This window comes from Lissotriton vulgaris, chromosome 9 (assembly GCF_964263255.1).
Source record: "Lissotriton vulgaris chromosome 9, aLisVul1.2, whole genome shotgun sequence".
NCBI classification, from domain to species: Eukaryota; Metazoa; Chordata; class Amphibia; order Caudata; family Salamandridae; genus Lissotriton; species Lissotriton vulgaris.
Window position 1 is genome coordinate 978,670,420 of NC_141697.1, and position 19,416 is coordinate 978,689,835.

General features: G+C 45.4%; 1 protein-coding gene across 5 annotated transcripts in view; it reads right to left on the reverse strand.

Moving 5' to 3' along the window:
* DCAF1 (DDB1 and CUL4 associated factor 1) overlaps positions 1 to 19,416 on the reverse strand; it is a 1,123,544-nt gene that overhangs the window by 486,978 nt on the left and 617,150 nt on the right. The window lies entirely within an intron of this gene.

Here is a 19,416-nt window from a genome sequence, read left to right on the forward strand (position 1 = left end):
TTGTGGAACAGGCTCGAGGAACGGCCATCCTCTTGTCAAGTTTTAGGTGTTCCACCATTGCAGAGAGCGATGCATACGTCTGTCTACCAACACCAGGTCTGTGAGCTGACCTTGAGCCTGATTCCACTGTTGTGCCAGACATTCTTGTAATGGACGCATTTGCAGTCTTGCAAGTGGTACTATGAAGATGCAAGATGCCATCATGCCTATTAATCTCATGAACACTCTTGCTTGGAGAGACTTTTTTTTTAAACCTTTATTGATAAACATGTAAATACAATAGCAGTCAAATAGCCACCTCGGGTCGGCTGGCAACAGTTCCAATAATCATATCAGGATGAATGAATACACAGCCTTTCAGCCGACAACCCTAGGGCCCGGCGGCAATTAAACAATCATGTTGTGTCATACAGTGCAGTACAGGAGGAATAAGGTTTTTGTTTTGTATTTTTTGAAAAGAACAAACAAACCAAAGAATAAAGAAAATAACGGCAGAGGCTAAACGGAGGGCAGCGACTTAAGTGATCCTTCTGAGGAGGGTGTACCACATCCACAACTGTACATAGTCTACAGGACGAGCAGACAGGAGGAAGAAAGGGGGAAAGAGAGACGGCCAGCAATACATAGACAAAATCCAAACTGGAAGGAACATCATGCTAAGGGGAGTGTAAAACCTCCGGTGGAGGCTCAAATGGGGAGGGGGGGGGGGGGGTGGGGTGTACAAATTTCACCACGATATTGGTTCCACTGATTCCACACCCTCCCCCATTTCTTGGGCCTGCCCCGAGCAATGTAGACTGTCTTTTCACGAAACATGCACCAGTCCATGTTTCTAGACCAGGCCGACAGACTAGGTGCCCTAGATGATCCCCACAATTGCGCAATGTCACGCTTAGCGATCATGTTACCCAAGGTGGCCCACTGCGTCTGGGCCACATTATAATCATTGGGCTCCCACACATTTGCTTGGAGAGACTGTTGGTGTTGAAAATAAGAGACTAAGGCTTGAATGCTCTGTATTCTGGCTGGACTGGGATACGCTAGAGCTGTAAATGTGCTTATGGTAGCTCCTAGATACTGATGCACGTGCGAAGGCTCTAGGTGCGACTTTGTGTAGTTGATCGTAAACCCTAAGTTGTGCAACAGTTGAATTGTCTGCTGAGTGTGTTGTACACATTGGTGGAATGAGTTGCTTTTTATGAGCCAATCGTCCAGATAAGGGAAGACATGTATCTGTTGTCTTCTGAGATGTGCTGCTACAACTGCTAAGCACTTTGTGAACACTCGTGGTGCTGTTGTGACACCAAACAGAAGGAATTTGAACTGATAGTGTTGTCCTTGTATTACAAGCCGTAGGTACTTCCTGTGAGCAGGATGTATTGGGATGTGAAAATAGGTGTCTTTCAGGTCTAGTGTTGAAAGAAAATCGCCTTGTTGCAGTAGTGGGAGCACTTGTTGCAGAGCGAGCATATGAAAATGATATGATTGTATGTAATGGTTGAGGGGCCTGAGGTCGAGAATTGGTCTCAGTGTCCCGTCCTTTTTGGGAATTAGAAAATACAGCGGGTAAACCCCTGTTCATTGTTCCTCTAATGGGGCTAGTTGAATAGCATATTTTGTAGAAGAGCTAGAACCTCTTGTTGAAGCAGAGTCAGGTGATCTGTAGACATCGGACGCTGCCTGGGTGGTATGTTTGGGGGGGTTGCTGTAAGTTCTAGGCATTAGCCATGTAGGATAATCTGTCTCACCTACCTGTCTGTTGTGATGGAGTTCCAGACAGGCAGGAACTGTGTTAATCTGCCCCCCACAGGAGTGGAATGCTGTTGGGGGAGCAGAGGGAAGTCACTGTTTAGTTGTGGAGGAGGAGCTGTTGTTACCGCGACCTCTTCCCTTATTATTATTGCCCCTGTATCCTCCTCTAAAATACCCTTTGTTAGAGGATGTTTGTGTTTGCGTCTTGAAAGATGTTGTATCTTCTCCAGTTTGTTTGGAGCCTTCTCTATAAAAGGAGCTACGAAAAGAACCTCTAGTCTGTGTGGACTGTAGAGCCCCCATTGAGTTTGCAGTGTCGGTGTCCTTTTTCATTTTCTCCAGTGTAGTGTACTTCTGGGACAAATAATTGGTTTTGGTTGAAAGGATGGTTCAAAATTGTGGTTTGCACCTCTTGTTTGAACCCTGAAATGCACAACCACGCATGTCTTCAGAGTATGCCACTAGTATTTACAGCTCTTGCAGCTGTTTCTGCGACATCTAGTGCACATTATGAGGCATTTGAAATTAATTTGCCTTCTTGTATGAGCTCTGTTGCCTGATCTTTATATTGATCTGGAAGATGTTGTAGTAGTGTCTCTAATTGGTGGTAATGAGCCCTGTCATAACGTGAGAGAAGGGCTTGTGTATTTGCAATGTGCCATATATTTGTAGCTTGAGCAGCTATTCTTTTACCGCACGCATCAATAACTTTGGATTCCTTGTCAGGTGGGGGCGTTTCACCAGAAGTCTGTGAATTCACCCTTTTTCTCGCATTGGACACCACTAAAGAGTCTAATGGAGGATGCCTTTAATATAGGTTGGATCAGAGGGTGCAGGTCTATATTTCTTTTCTATTCTTGGATTTAGTACCCTCGTGCGTACAGGATCTTTGCATATTTCTGGAGCATGCTTAATGACTCCTTTGATCATGGGAAGAATTTGAGTAGATCTGTGTGATGGCTCAAATGTATCTAACAGAAAACCCTCTTCAATGTCATCAGAATGCATTGTGACATTGTGGTAGAGAGCAGCTCTGTGTAAGAGGTGATTAAAACCAATGCTGTCTTCTGGAGGAGAAGGCTTTGAAAGGTATAACTGTGGATCAGGGACATCAGGCACAATATGTGGTGGAAAAGTATAGATATCCTCATCTAAAGGATATGTATTTGGGTCTGCATGTGGATCCCCCACACCACCTAAGTTATACTCCTCATCAGTTTGTGGTGAGTGTGATGATGCAGGAGAGGGGACAGGAGAGATTTGAGGTGATATGTAAGGAAGGATAGGAGAGGAAGGCGATACGGGAGAGGGAGGGTGCATAGGAGAAGTAGCACAGTCCTTTTTGGCAGGAACCACAGATGGAGGTGGGGTTTCTGCTGGTCTCTTTTTATGAGGTATAGCACCTACATGTCCAGTCTTTGGGTTTATGTAGATCTTCTTTTGTTTAGGATCTGGTCTAAACCTTTCTTCTTCCTCTACAACCTTCTTCGGCGTCGATTTGTTCGGTTCCGACAGAGGTTGTTTTTGGCGTTTTGCCTTGGGAGGTGTTACAGCATCCTGTGGCAAAGTTCTCGGTGCCCAAGGTGTTGTTTTCGGCTTGGCAGGCGTGTCCGAGGACTTAGGAAGTGGAAGCTGGCTTCGCCATTTTTGTGGCATCGGATGCTGGCTTTCACTCTCTAGTTTTGGAAGTGGACGGCTTCGGAGCCAGAGCTTCTCTCGTGCCTGTACCTCTTTAATCTTCGGTGCCAAAAGGTCTTTCGCTTTCGGTGCCGAAGGATCTTTCGTTTTCGGTGCCAAATGGTCTTTTGGCCTCGGTGTCGAAGGATCTTTGGGCTTCGGTGCGGATGGAGGAGGTGGAATCAGCACGTGTGGTTTGCTCGGTGCCGAAGCACCTGAAGGCGTAGTGGTTTTCCTCGGAGCCGAGCTCGAAGGCTGGGCTTTAGGAGGAAGTACTTGGTCTCGACTGGGTCCCTTGGGCGGAGTGCCGACCTTCGCCTTTGGCTTGGGCAGTGTATGTGGTGCAGGGGCAGAAGTACTCACGGGTTGACGTGATGGAATCGAGTCATCCGAGTCCTCTGCCTCTGATATGATCTGGAGATCAGGCGAATCCTCTTCCGGAAAGAGCGAAACCTCGTCATCGAAGATATTCTCCGGTGCTGGGGCTGATCTCATCTCGTGTCGACGGACCCTCCGATCCCGGACGGTCTTTTTCGATCGGAAGGATGCACAAGCTGTGCAGGTCGACTCGTCGTGATCCGGCGATAGACAGAGGTTGCAGACCTCGTGATGATCGCTATGCAGAAATTTTGCTCGGCATACCGGGCATTTCTTGAACGGAGTTCTTTCCATGTGGTGTAGGCCGCACGGCGTAGATAGGCCCAGCGGACCGCGTCGATGAACTGGAATCGTGTTGATGGCGTCGAAAGTTGTATATTCGATGTCGATATTAGTTGCAGGAAGTTTTTGCGCTTCGAAGTTGCTGAAAAAGTTTTTCTAGCCAGAGCGGAGAAAATTTCATCCGAACACTGTGGCAGAGAAAAACAATCTAAGGATGGAGCCGATGCCCATGCGCAGTATTGTCCAAGGGAGGAGTCACCTATATCGTGACTACAAAGACTTCTCCAAGAAGACAACAACCTGAAATCATCTGAGCCCAACACCAGGTGGCGATCTAATGCATAGTGTACGATCTGCAGCTCATATGCCCCGAACATATACCTTTTGATACTTACCTAATTGATCTGGATTCTGTCTGAGTGTGCACCATCAGTCTAGATTGAGTGAATACAATAAACACTTAACACACCCTCCTGATGAGCCTAACTACTTTACCTCAGTACCACAAATAGAGCTATGGGTATTTGTCTAATTTAGCTGCTGTTAGACCTCTGGGGATCCATAGGACTCTGTTCACCCAATACCTTACTTTGGTAGAGTATATATAGAGCCAGCTTCCTACACCCACCAGATGTTGCACCACCAGGGATATGCCATGCTGTTCCAGTCATGTCTAGAGGTGCAGGGCCTATTGGCAAAGGGTCCACAAACCCACTATACCTTGCAGTACCACATGGTGGTGGTGTAGTCCGTGAACACCTGCACTAGCCTTGCACTCTCCCAGATGACAGCCCCATCCCAAGAGTGATGCATCAGTCACCACTGTCAGATCTGTTTGGGGAAGGAAAAGGGGTCTGCATCTGACCCAATTGCGGTTCGTAAGTCACCACTGCAGATCTTGCGCAGTTCCATTGGTGAACACCCGAGAGGCGCAGGTAAGGCCAAAAGGAGAGAACGGTAAACTGAAAATGTTTATGGACTACCGTAAACTGCAAGTAGCAATGGGGGGCAGGCAGGACGGGGATATGAGGCTTAAAATCTCAATTCTCAATGTGCATGCATGCCACCATAGAAACAACTGTCACCAATGTTGTTTTGTTAAAAATAACCTAGCCACTTCTAAACTTCTGGACATTAGTACTTGACGATAGACTAAACCATGCCTAGGTTTCTAACGGAAATTCTTCTGTTTATGTTTGTATGATCCTTTTCTTTTTTCTCCCCATTTATTTATGTGAATGGCTAAAGAGGTTATGTACTATGTGTAAATTAACTCTAAAGACAAACATGACTTAAATAGTTTTGTCCTGAAGATGATGCATGTATCTTTGAATTGCATCGAAACGTCGTCGACTTTAAAGCACCATATGTTGCCATGAATTCACAATAATGTTGCCAACAATGGGTTGCTAGAAATGAATCTAGTCTGTATTACTGAATAATAGTGCAGACCACCTGATGCGTTTTCTACATGAATTCTTGTCACTTGTTTTGTCTTGTTTTCTGTGGGTCACAGGTCGTGCCCACTTTTTGTATTAATGTGAAATAATGAACTATTATAAGAATCCGAATTAATAAATTCCTGTCCGGCTGGACAGAGGCTATATACTATTTAGTATATCTCAATTCTTTCAAATGATCCTAAATAACTAGGGTCCCCTGTCTTGTATAACAGGGGATATGAAAATAGGCAACCTGCAGTCCAACACTATCATCCAGTCTCCCCGGTCCAGGGCAGATAATACGTGAGCCAACGTATTTCGAATTTCTCCTTCTTTAGGAAGAGATTGAGGGATCGCAGATCTAGAGTAAGACAGAAGCCTTTGTCCTTTTTGGGAACCAGAAAGTAGCAGAAATAGTAAAAACAGCCTATTTCTGGTAGTGAATCCCACTCTACAGCTCCCTTGGCCAAGAGAGCCGTAACCTCCACGCGGAGAAGGGACAGATGATCCTCCGTCAGCCGACCAGGAGATGGTGGCGTGGGGTAGTCTCGAACAGGAGGGAGTAACTCCTTAGCACAACCTGCAAAACCAATTTGCCTGATGTGATGGACCATCAGTGGAGCAGGTGATGGCGAATTCTGCCACCAACTGGGTGCCCATAGAGGTAAAAGTGCAGACGAGGAAGGATTGGAGGTTTTTGCAGTCGAGGAGGGGGGTGGGGTAAGGTGTCCGTCTAACCACTGACCAGACCGCTGGCCACCTGACCCATGAAGTCTCTGGGTACAGCGCCCTTGTCCACGTCGAGGCTAGGGAGCAGAAATTAGTGCGACTGAAAGCCCCTTACATAGCCAAACAAGCATTTAGAATGCAATAGGTCTTGCAGTGACATTGTTTTGAGTAAATGGCCTTGTAAATTACATTGTTTTTTTGTTTTTCTTTTGTAAAACATAAATAAAAGGCATTGCAATTTAAAATGCTGATAGCTAAAAGTTTTGTAAATTCAAAATCTATTGCATCGCATTTACAAGAGTGTGAGCTATTGGCATTGGAACTGGTAATGGCTTTTATTAATGTGATTTTTTTTAACAAATATAATGGATTTCTAATGCAATAGCATAAACTTATGTAAATACGATATTTATTTTATTTCCAAGATGTTGAGAGCTATTTTCATTGCAATTACAATGCTTTAACTTTGTGTTTATAAAACCTACAAGGTGTGCATTAATATGCATACCTTGGTACATGCATTACAATGCAATAGGTGGTAATCTGAGGAATTTGTCAGTCGCAACATATTTCATTTTTGCATTACTCTGTATACCCTACGTGGTTTTCACCTTTCAATAATACTGTCAAAGGTATGAGTCAGAGTTTCTGTGTTTTTTCTGAACTAGTACGATGATTTCAGTCTTGTTTGGCACAGGTCCTAATACAGTAAGCATTTTGCCTTCCTGAGGTACTACGATAGTGCAGCTGTATAGCAAACGTTTGAGATGCCCATAAGGGCTTCTTAGCGCTGGTTTGTAGAGATATTGAATGCAAAATTGGCAGGTGTGGTTGGGTTCAGGATGAAGATCAGGGAAGGGTAGATATCTACTATAGTCTTCTTGGCAAAGGATAGGATAGGACAGGTCTTTAGTCCTTCAATCAAGACGGTCTCCTGAGAGTAACTGATTATGTATATCAAAGATGTTTATCTTCTGAGATGGCTTTCACTAAAGCCTGCACACCTGCTTAACTTAGGCAAGTGCAAGAATATGTGTGAAACCTACAGATTCCCAGCTAATTTATACTGAACTTCTGTAGATCTGCACCCGGCTAGTGAATGTTTGAGCCAAAGATTGCCCAGGATGTTAAAACCCAGGCGCACCTCATCGGACAGGCTGCAGCTGTATGACGAGCCAGATGCAGAATGTGAAGCTTCCAGCAACTCTCTACCAGCTTGAATCTATTTCCATGCCGAAAATCTGGGGTCAAGCATGCAGAATAACAACTCTGCAACAGATATGCCCAGACGTGTCCATTAAAACAAAAACGGCAAATTACTCTTTGGACCCAAAAAGACTGAAACCCATCTGAGTTGCTTGTGTGCCTGTAAACAGGGGGATATGTCCTGAGTTAGTCCTTCTTTGATCCCTGCCTATAAACCGCAGCTTGCTCAGCTGATATCTTGCACATACACACGCACATTCTCACAACAACCCCTCCTCCCTCCCAACACACATAGCGGACACATTGAAGCACAGTCGGTTTATATTCGTCCGGCATCTGATTGTATGTGAAATTGTGATCAATATCAAGTTATCATTATCAAGCCCTCTTGTGACGTCTAGAAATAGTAGTTTATGAGCTTAACTGCGAGAGTGGAAGTTGCTACAGACTGTTACAAAATGGACAAACAAGTTATGCTTGTTACCTGGGCGTAATTTAAACCAGAACCTCACTACATCTTGATGTCACTGCAGTGTCAGCAGGGCTATCTAGGTTTGCCTCGAGAACATGTTTTGCAGAGTCTATAGGAGTTCGAATTATGCTTTTAAAAGAACTCTAAGGAGGAGCTTCATTGACAGGTCACGATGTAGGAATTGAAAGACGCTCTTTATTAGGATCTGTTTGGTCGGTTGTCATGAGGTGATGATCTGTCATGTCTAGCTCATCTGTTGTAATGTTCTTCAAACAGGTGTGAAGGGCCAAGGTTATAGTGTCTGCGTTCATGTAAACGAATGCCTTAATAATCTGAGGAAGGGAAAGGGGCTTAAGGCAGTGGCTGATGCAATGTACAAAAGGGTTAGTGGCCTGTTATTGGTGTTAAACATCACACCGTGCCATGAAGGACGTCATACTCAGCCCTTTAAACTCCACTCTCTCCACAAATGAAAAGTTCCTCTGTGCTTAATTTACCCTCCCGAGGACTCCTCGTGCGTCGGGGTGCTCCTGCCACTTCATGCAGCAGACATCACTAAGCAAAACAGAAAGCAACTTCACATCCGGCCCGGGGAGGAGACCTGCGGGGTGAGGGCTGCCCGCACATGCACGGTACCTGCAACTTTCACGTGCCCTGCGGCTCGTGCAGCCGGTGCAGGCAGCACCTGTCCCCTTCTGGGGCTCCCGTGCTGAAGAGAGAGCCCCGGCGCCAGAGAGGAAGAGTGGCACATAGCAGTGCGGGGCTCCCATGCCTATGGAGAGAGTCCCGCGTCGTGCAGCCAGAAATGTAGAGGAGCTGGAGTGCTCCAGCCGCAGCCAGCCACCGTTCAGGAGGATCCCCCCACGCAGACCGGGTGAGTGGGGGATTCTCAATTTGTGCCGATGAATGCACAGTATCAATGTTTATTTCCTGAGCAGACCCGCCATTACTGGCCACTCCAACAATGGGGCAAAAGTGAAACTGCATGCTGGCTTGCCTGGGAAGCGGGACAGGAGACCCCAATCGCCAAAGTCCTGCGCGTGCCCCGGTCTGTCCCACTTCGGAGGCAAGTCGCTGACAATAAGTCTCGCTGGGGACAGCGCCATCGCGCTGCATCGCCAGGCGAGACCTAAAAAGGGGCGAAAGGCAGATTGGGATGGATGGCGGGTGGGGGGTGGGGCTGCAACACCCAAGGAACTAGCTATAGTCCGAGAGTACTTGAAGCGCACGAGCACCGCCATCACCTTGTTTCCAAAGAGAAGGATGCCATCAAAGAGTATGTCTATAAGGGAAGCTTGTGCATCCTCCAAAAAACGGACCGCAATGTCAGGCTTGTGGAAGAAAACATCTTTCCAAATGAGTCCAGCCTCTTGGATTTCCTAACTGGGGGAGCGGTAGGGGAAGTGCCTTGAGAGGTTGTCCTCATGGGTAGGGTGTTGCATGAAGACATTTGGGTCCCCAGTTGTGGGTGATGGCAATCGTCCTGTTAACAGGAACCACTATGCTGGGTTTGACCAGGTACCCAAAAGGATGCCAATAAGGTCGCCATTGAACAGGGATAGGTTTCAGGCGTGGAGACTCCAGGTTGCAGCACCTCTGTGAAGAGGTTAGTCTTGATTACCACCGAGGGTGGTTGAAGACCTCAGCTGCCCTCTGCACCACCACTGCATAGGAAGCTCCCTCCTCCACAGCAACGGTATGGAGAGAAAATAGACCAGCATCTGGAGATGTATCCAGGACAATAGGGCTCAGGCTCCAATCTAGGAGGCACGACTCCTGTCGGCATCTAGCTCTGAGTCAGGGATGACAATGGGCATGGCACCAGGAACTTCAGCATCAGAACCACTTCTCTCGAACCAGTGCTGGCTGGCGCGGAAAGAAAAACTGAGGTCAGTACGCCTTGGTGGCGCCTATATAGTTACCACACTGTCAGTTCCAGCACAGACGCAGACGACAGGCACCGAGCTGATCCGACGCCACCTACCAGCATGCAGGGGTCCTGCTCAAGGAAAATCCTCCAGATCTAGTCTGATGCCTGGGGAAAATTTAAAGGTAAGGAATCTGCAGCTAGAAGTATCTATCAGATTAGTTTCTAAATTCTCATAGTCAGATTAGAACTATCCCCATGCATTGAAAAACAGGAGGGCTCCAAATGGCCTACATTTTATTCATATGAATTTGTGTATGCGTTTCAAAACGGAATAATGAGTCCCTAGGGATATCCCTAGGGATATCTACTGTATTTCCTCTTCGATGCATCGGACGGACCCCGGCAGTCCGACGTCACAGTGGGTGTGTGCAGAGGATGGCGGGGGCCGTCCGAACCATGCATGCACCGTTTTTTTCAGCACCTCGGCAGAATGTCTGCCGCCGCGAAGAGGTTAAAGATCCAGAAGCTCACTCATCCTTCTGGCCAAAGAAACAGGCAAAAGAAAGACTACGGTCTGTAACAAGTGCTGCAAATCAACTCAGTCAGTCAGTCAATTCCTTTATTCTCGATAAATTAATATCATATAAAGACAAAATAGCACAGTCATATATACAAACAATTACGGTGAAATTAAATTAAAAATGTACAGTCAGTTACAGTTACAATAAGACTCATTAAGATTAAGAATTTCATAGAAATAGAGCAATGTTTAACTTAAAACTCATTTCATGACATATAAAATAAAGTAAAGTATACATATCAAGACAACTATTTGTCACATATATTTAAGAGTGGTGGAAGTGTGACATTTCTCCTCCTTATTAGATTTGCTGCAATTAAAAAACAGGCAACATGAAACATTATTTTTGGGGAACCAAGTTGTTTTAGGTACACTAATGCCGGTCTAACTTGTAAAAATCCTGCCTCTCGGAGGATTGGCAACAAATATTTCCTCCTACACTCAATAAAATGTTCACAGAACATCAGGAAATGTAGGGTATTTTGAGGTGAGAAATTGTCGCAAGAGCAAGGGGCTGCTTGTTCAGGGGAGCACAATTTATGATATACACCCAGCGTATAATGAATAAGGTTGAGCCGGAATCTGGTCAAAAGAAACCGATGATAGGGTTTATTTACTGTGACCAGATACGGTTCCGGCCCTGTGCAGGTGACCAGTGCATACTTTTCTCTTACCCTGATTTTTCCCATCTCTATCCCTTCCCGCTCTAAGGAGAAAAGATCCAAAAGGGCTTTCTTCGTTAAGCTAATATCTTTTTTAGTTATAGTTTCTGGGGATGTAAATAAGCCAATGTGCCCTATTCTCTGGAATCCAGTTCTTATATATGCCAACCAGGGGATTTTATGTGCGTTATCCAGTGTCTGACAGTCCTTGATTATTGAGTGATTTAGAGGGATCTCATCATTAACCCATATTTTTAGCCAGTAAATCAAGGGTGCGATTTTGATCCGATCAGAAATATACCCAAGTCCCAGTTCTGTGTGGGTTGAGAAAGTAGGGGTGGATTGGGGAACTGAGAGTATACTTCGTAGAAACTGGTTCTCCACTAATTGGAGTTTCTCTTCTCTAGTATAACCCCAAATTTCGCACCCATACGTTGCAACCGACAGGCATTTAGATTCATATACTTTTAGGATTGCCTTTATCGGTTTAGCTCCCAATTTTTTACTAAACCCCATAAGCCCTGAGACTGTTCTTGTGAATGCCACCGAGCGGCTGTGATTTTGTGCCCGCCAGGTGCCATTCTGATCAAAGACCACCCCCAGGTAGGGAAATTTAGGGACCCTAGAAACCATTTCGCCATTACAAAAGAAGGTTTTTGCTTTGTTTTTTGGTTTACTTCTTCCTATAATGAGGACCTGGGATTTCTTGGCATTTACTTTTAAATCCAGGTTCTGCATGAAGGAGCCAAAGCTATTTAACAGTTTTTGTAGACCTACCCCGGTTTGTGATATAAGGACCGCGTCGTCCGCGTATAGTAGAACAGGTAAAACCATTTCCCCCACACGCGGACTATCTGCGAGAACCTCCCCTAGAGTTTGTTCTAAGGCGTTTATATAAAGTGTAAACAGCAAGGGTGCCATAATGCAACCCTGCCTGACGCCCCTGTCTGACCTGAATTGCTTAGTGCATCTGCCATCTGAGTTTACTCTGATTTTGGCCGTGAGGTCTGTATGCAGTTCTGCTATGAAGTGCACTAGCGGTGCATCTACCCCCAATTCGAGCAGAATATTCCAGAGTTTGGATCTATTTACATAGTCAAATGCAGAGGAGAGGTCCATAAACGCCATGTACATGGACCCCTCCCTTGCCACAGTATACTTGTTGGTTAAAAGATGTAAATTCAAACATTGATCTATAGTACTATGTTTAGCTTTAAAACCGTACTGAGTTTTTGACAGGACACCTCTATCAGCTAGACTATCATTTAATCTATGCAATAAGACCCGACCCAAGATTTTTACAGAGGAGTCGATCAATGAAATCGGCCTGTAACATGTAGGGTCCTGTCTAGACCCCTTCTTAAAAATTGGCACAATAATTGATGTGGTCCATGTAGAGGGGATACTGTCCTGTCCTATAGAATTAAAAACGTTTGTTAGGACTTTAGCCCATAATTTGGGGGCGGCTCTGAACAGGTCCGCAGGTACCCCATCTGAGCCGGGGGCCTTATTTTTAGTCATTTCCCCAATGGGCCTTTCAATTTCTTCAGTCTCAAACCTCAAGCGCTGTACAGCATAATTAGGGGTATAATTCCTGGTATTATCTCCACTCTGAGGGACACTATATATTTGCTCAAAGTGGGCGATCCAGTCCTCATCAGTGATGTTACAGTCTAACACAGTGTTAACATTGTTTTCAAATAGTGGCTGATTTATAACTTCCCAAAATCTGGAGCTATTTTTCAAGACTTCAGGTGACAGCAAATCAGTCCACGCCTCATCCTGTAGTTCCCTTTTTCTGTTAAGTACAGCTTGTTTGTATTCAGCTCTATTTTGGGCTACCAGTCTCTTATCCCGTGGAGTAGTCTTCAGGGATTTCAGGAGTGCGGCATGAGCAGAAGAACACTTTTTGTCAAACCATCTGTGCTCCCTATGAGGTTTGCGTTTATCCCTGTCAACTTTTGGTTTATATGTGCACAAATAACATCAAAAGCATGTATTATGGTTGGTCCAAGTACTGAATCATCTAAACATATATTTATCTCGGCCCCTGCGTACGTTAACATTTTTGTTGTAAAGGCCACAGGGACAACTTTTCCCCATTTTAATTTCCTACCTTGGTCCGTTGATGTGACCTCTCTTGTTGACCTTTTGGGGTCAGATCTTAAAGTCAATGCACCCACCGCTGCTAGTTCGATTATCACGGGATTATGGTCGCTGAAGGTAGAGACCTCTATAAAGTACCTAAAAACCAAACCTAACATAAAGGAAGTTAAAAAAATATAATCAATGACTGTGCCCGTGTCTCCATCCCTCCCTTTAAAAGTGGGGATCCTTTGTCCTACCTCGCTACACCCTGATTCATAAAGGTTCTGGTTTGCTAGAAAATTTTCTAGATCCTCCCCTTGTTTTGTGTGTTCGAAGTGAGGGTTTGCTGAAAGCTGTGGTCCTTCATACAAATCACTCCCACATTTATTTTCGCATGGATGTATGTTCAGATCCCCCATTAGAATCACTTCAAAGGATTTAGACTTACTGCTATATAATAATAATAACTCCTCTAGTAAGCCAAGGTTATTATCTGTGTCTTGGGAGTTATAAAAATTTAAAAATAAGATATTACCGGAGTAAAGTGCCCGGAGTTCTACCGCCAAACAATTATGACCTCCCATGTCTAATTTTGTGAGCGAACCTTTTATTTCTATGGAGAACAGGCTAATTAATCCCCCTCTGGCTCTTCTGGCCCCATTTTTCCTAGCTGGAACATGGAAATGAGAATAACCATCCAGGGAAAAACTGTTTTGATGATCCCAGGTTTCTTGTAAGGCTATTATATGGAATGTTTTTAAGTAGCTAATCCAAATATCATTAGCCATTTTTCCTTTTACACCTGCCGTGTTCCAACTCACTATTCTACATATTTGATTAGATTTAACAGCGACCTTAGCAGTTACAGATGTCTCATTTTGTATTAGTCAGTCATTTTCTTCTAAATTAGAGAGTGGGGTAAAACGATTTGCAAGTGTGCAAGGAGGTGGATATGTTAAACTGGTGTTATAGTTTGTACTACAAGAAGGGATATTTGCGTCTTTTATATACTGAGTGGTAGTGTGAGCATGTTGGGTAGGGGCTGATGTTATGTTCCCATCTAAAACAACTCTATATGTATGTATTCAAAGGATGAGCTCATTAGAGTTGGTAAGAAAGTAGAGTTCCCAAGGTTTTCACCTCCACATACTTTTACAGACATCAAATGGAGAACCTATTTCATTTAAATGCGTAGGAAGAATGTGGACAGGTGCTTGCACTTTCCCAGAATACTCATACAGTCTTCTTGAAGGTTCAAGGTAGCCAAAGTGCTAGTACCCAGGATCCAGATAGTCAAGCTCTGCAAAAGTATATTGAGATTGTGGGTCTTGGACAACATTGTGCAGAGGACATAACACCTACACGGTGTAGGAAACTTCTGTATGGTTTTAGAGAAAGGTGTAGGTGGTTAGCATACCATTGTCATTGCCAATCCGAAGCAATGAGGATCATCGTTATTGTGCTTAGTTTAGAATTGATCATCTTGGGAAGAAGTGGGCTCGGAAAAACAATCTAAGCAAATGTCTTCAGCTAGTTTATCACAAAGGGTATTTCCCATGGACTGACGTTGAGAATCCGCATGTAAAGACACTGCATTTTGCTTATTTAGCAGTATCGAAACATCAACCTGAGGTGTTCTCCATGTATTGAAGATATCTCACAAAAAACTGTCTGAGCACCCACTTATCCTCTTCACGCAAAAGTCAGCTGAGTAGGTTCGCTTTTCAATTTCTGGAGGATTTTCTGCCATCAACAATGTTCCTCACCAGAGCACAGGAAACCATCTGCACTTCCCCTGACAGACGTCTGCTGACCCCTTGCTTGATGAGCTAGTGGATTGTTGTGTTGTACCTAAAGAGTACAATTGATTTTTTAAACAATTGTTGGGAAAAAGATTTCAGGTTGAGATGGAATGCCCTTGATTTATGAGGTATCTTTAGTCTGCCAGGGTCACATTTCCTTGATTGGAGTACTTCAATATGAGCTCTACTTTCATTGGGGGCAACTGGAGCTGACCTGTCGTTTTAGCAGTGGGTCCCGGTAACACCGCTGGAGTCCCGCTGACATCGCCGCTCTCCCCCGCTGCCGCTGTTGCTGACGCGGATGCTGAGTGGGGAGAGGGCTGGACTACAGCATCCAGCATCCTTTGCTGGCTGGGGACCCCACCTACTGACTGACACTGTGGCGCATAAAAGGAATCGGCTCCCTCGGGAGAGCGGGGCACCTATCTACTTTCATTGGGGGCAACTGGAGCTGACCTGTCGTTTTAGCAGTGGGTCCCGGTAATACCGCAGGGGTCCCGCTGACATCGCCGCTCTCCCCCGATGCCGCTGTTGCTGACGCAGATGCCGAGTGGGGAGAGGGCTGGACTACAGCATCCAGCATCCTTTGCTGGCTGGGGACCCCACCTACTGACGGACACTGTGGCGCCCGGAGGCGCATAAAAAGAATCAGCTGCCTCCGCGTCGTGGGTTTGCGCGCGGGCGGCGCCAGGCTAAGCCCAGGACAAGGGCGGGACCATCTGTGGCCATCAGGGGCCAGAGGAGGCCGTGCCGGGCCACCCCCCTTGGCTTTGCCAAAAAAGGAGGTAAAGAGAATAAAGCAACCACCGGAGATCATCTATATGATCGTCTGGGCCTTCGCTAAGGGACTTTATATTGTCTAGTAAGAACATTTTAGGGGTTTGTTGCTGCACTCCTACTAAATATATAAAAGCCAGATACACCATGACTTGTAAAGGGGTTCCCAAAAATACTATCTCCCAGAGGGACTCGCTTAAGGGGTCATTGGACCACTACTTAAATAGGGCAACATCGACCATTGATCGTGAAATAGTGAGAACAGAACAACGTCTCTCTATGGATATTACATCTAGTAAGCGATCTCCACTACTGTCAGTTGACACAGCACACAACTCTTTTTTTTGGGAGGATTTAAACAAGATGTGTAACACCATGTACGCTCCTGTGGGTCCGGGAAGTAGGCAAATTAGCGTTCCTACCCGCCCTACAGTAAACATAATTACCCAGTCTAGTACACCATCTCAATTAAACGAAAGTCTCCTGGGTACTCCCCTCTTACTATCAGCTAAAGATAACACGCAACCGATAGTGCTCCCTCAGGTCCCTTCTGTCAAAAGAAAGCTAAATGGGGCTAAACATACGGAGAGTTCAGCAAAACATCAAAAATTGTACTCAAGCCCCCCATTTGCTATTACCACCACCCCTAAAGCATCCAAGGCACATTCAATACTGGAAACTCCTGCACTTTCTCCACAGGCAACTCTATTGGTCCAGATTGAACACCTGGTTAAATCTATAATATCCCCGCTGATAGAAATAATGAACAGCTTAGGGGAAAAGCTCACGGGTATAGAGGAAACGACTAAGGCAAACTCGTTACTCATTAAAAGCATGGTAGGATCTAAGCAATTACAGTCACTAGCTGCCACCAAAGCGCCCAAAGCTACTGCACATAGTATTGCTGTCCAAAATCAACCACTAGTCCTACATACCTCATCTTTAAATACTCAGTAAGCAACCTTAAAACCTGTAATAGTACCGAGTTCTGCTCCTAGAGAAGGGCAGAACAAAGAACCTACATGCCATGAGGGGACAGTTGCTAACCAAGGCAATATACCAAGAAAAATTGACCATATACACTTACCACTGGAGGCCGCTCCATTTGTGTGCATCCTCTCTGGAGTGCCTATACTTACAAATGGAAAAACCGAAAGGCAACAGGAACTAAAAAACAAGGTATCGTTCTGGTTAACAAAAAATAGACCCCTGCCACCTAATATCGATGGAAGAATATTAAATGTTAGAAGGGTGGGTTGGCTAGGACCCCTCCCAAAGGATATAGCCGGAGACTTGGTATTAGTAAATTTCAGGGATGAACATGTCGTCCCATATATTCAAGCCTGGCAGCAACAAATGGGAGACGGCCCTATTGTAACATGGGAACTGCGTGACTTTTATCCTAGTACATCATACTTCCCACCATTATTGCATTAACATGTCCTCTTAGACCCTTAAGAGTTTAGATATAATTTTATTCGTTGTAACAGTTTTTAGCACGTTTTATATTTTTATATTGCGCAAGTCAATCATCTTGGATGTTTTGTCTGTTTGTTCAGAAGGAAAACATGTCTCATTTAAGAAATCTTTTGTAAAAAAAATTTATGTATATGAAATTTTATGTTATATGCTTTTATGGTTATATGTATAACCGAATAAAGTACTTTGATTGATTGATCAATAAGAGCTCCCAGTCTTCCATTTATACAATTGTCACTATAATCAGAGTGGAGGGAAGTCTTTAAAAAAATCATCTTTATACAGCCGGTTAACCTTCTTGGTCCACCTTTTTTGGAATATCTCCTATTGGAAAATGACCCTCTCTGAAGGATTATCACAAACGCTTTGCTTTCCTCCTCCTATTTTTCTGACCTTCTTTTTGTTGGCCTTAGGACTCCGAGTACTTTACCACTGCCAACCAGTGCTAAAGTGTAAGTGCTTCTCCCCTAAACATGGTGACAATGGTGTATATCCAATTGACATATTTAGTTTACTTGTAAGTCCCTTATAAAGTGGTTAACATATACCATGGGACCTGTAACCTAAATACTTCTAGTGAGCCAACAGCACTGAATGAGCTACCCACACAAGTAGCCTTTCAAACCTGTCTCAGCCCTGCCATTCCAAGGCCTGGGAGTGCAGTGTATTGCCATTTCGACTTGGAAATTTAAAACCATTTGTCAAGCATTAAACTTCCATTTTATTACTTCATAAGTCACCCCTATGGCATGCCATAGGTAGCCCTAAGTAAGTACAAGGTAGGACATATACTTTTGAGTTTTGCATGTCCTGGTAGTGACAAGCAGCTTAATTGGCATTTCACTACAGCGAGGCCTACTACTCTCAGGTTAGCATCGGTGATTCCTTAAAACACTTTTAAGCTGCAATTCCTGATCAAAAAAGAGTAGCTGCATCATGTTTCATATCCTTGAATTGCGAATGATAAATAGTCTTTACTGGTAAAGTTGGATTTAACAGTACCATTTTAGAAATGACACCTTTAGAAAGTGGTTATTTCTTTGCTCATACTGCTCTGTTAGCCTTACAGCATGCCTCCAATACACATCTGGGGTGGGTGACAGGTACACTTTGTGCACTGCTTCTAGACAGTCACAAACACAGGAAGGGTGGGTGTGACAGAGAACTAGTCTACATTCAGATAGCTCTTCCTGGGCAGGAAGAGGGAGGGAGAGCTGACACCTGAATAGGCAGTGTCCTGAGTTCGACACAAAGGGTTGATTACCCCCTCACAGATAGCCTGGCAGACTGGACTGGAATGAAAGGGGACCCCCTACACTTCAAGGGTATGCTCCAAAGTCACCCACACTTCAAAGGCACATTTGGTTATAACTACTGGGGCTCTGACCGATAGGGCATGGCCAAGAGAGCCATGATGGCGGACGCGTCTGCTTGAGGCTCCAAGAAGCGGCCCATACAATCGGTGCCATCAGGGCCCCAATGAACCACCGAAGACAAAGTCAAAGGTGGGGACAAACACGAAAGATGCTTGGCGCCTGAATTTGAAGGAGGGGAAGAGATATTGCCGACACAAGCAGTGCCGTGAGGAGCGTGGTCCGCTTTCAACATAGCTGCGCCTGGGCAGTGAAAGTGAGTCCCATGGGAGCAAGCACCTAAAGGGACCAGCGCTGCACCAACAACAAATCGCCAGAAGGCGCTAAAGGAAGGAGAAGCCCCTCGAACGCCCCGACCGGACCCGCCATAGCCTGAGGTGAGAGTGGACGGAAGCCGGCAGTGAGGGCGCATACACAAGCGCAGCCTCAAGGCGGCGCGGCCCAGCAGGAGGGCCGCAAAAGAAGCCAAATACACTGAGGGGCCCCCAGCAGCCCAACATCCTATATGGAGCGTCTCTACTCATCCGCTGAGAAGGCCCAAGCTGTCAACCCTCCTTATCCCCCTCTCTGCTGAATTGGAGGCGCACCCCCAAGATACCCACAAGGGTGCAGGGGAGTGAAGGAAACAACACCCGCAGGCAGGAGGCAAGTGACGCACAGGCCATAACTGCAGCACCTGTAGCACACTGGGATGAGCCTACGAATGCAGGAGCAAGCAGGCAGCGGACTCGACCGACCCAAGAGGACCAGAGAGCGTGAAGGAAACGAGAGGCGGCACGCCGTGACCAGAGCAGTCTTAGCTCCGGGAAACAGTGGAATCGGTGAGGAACAACGAAGGTGCGGACGC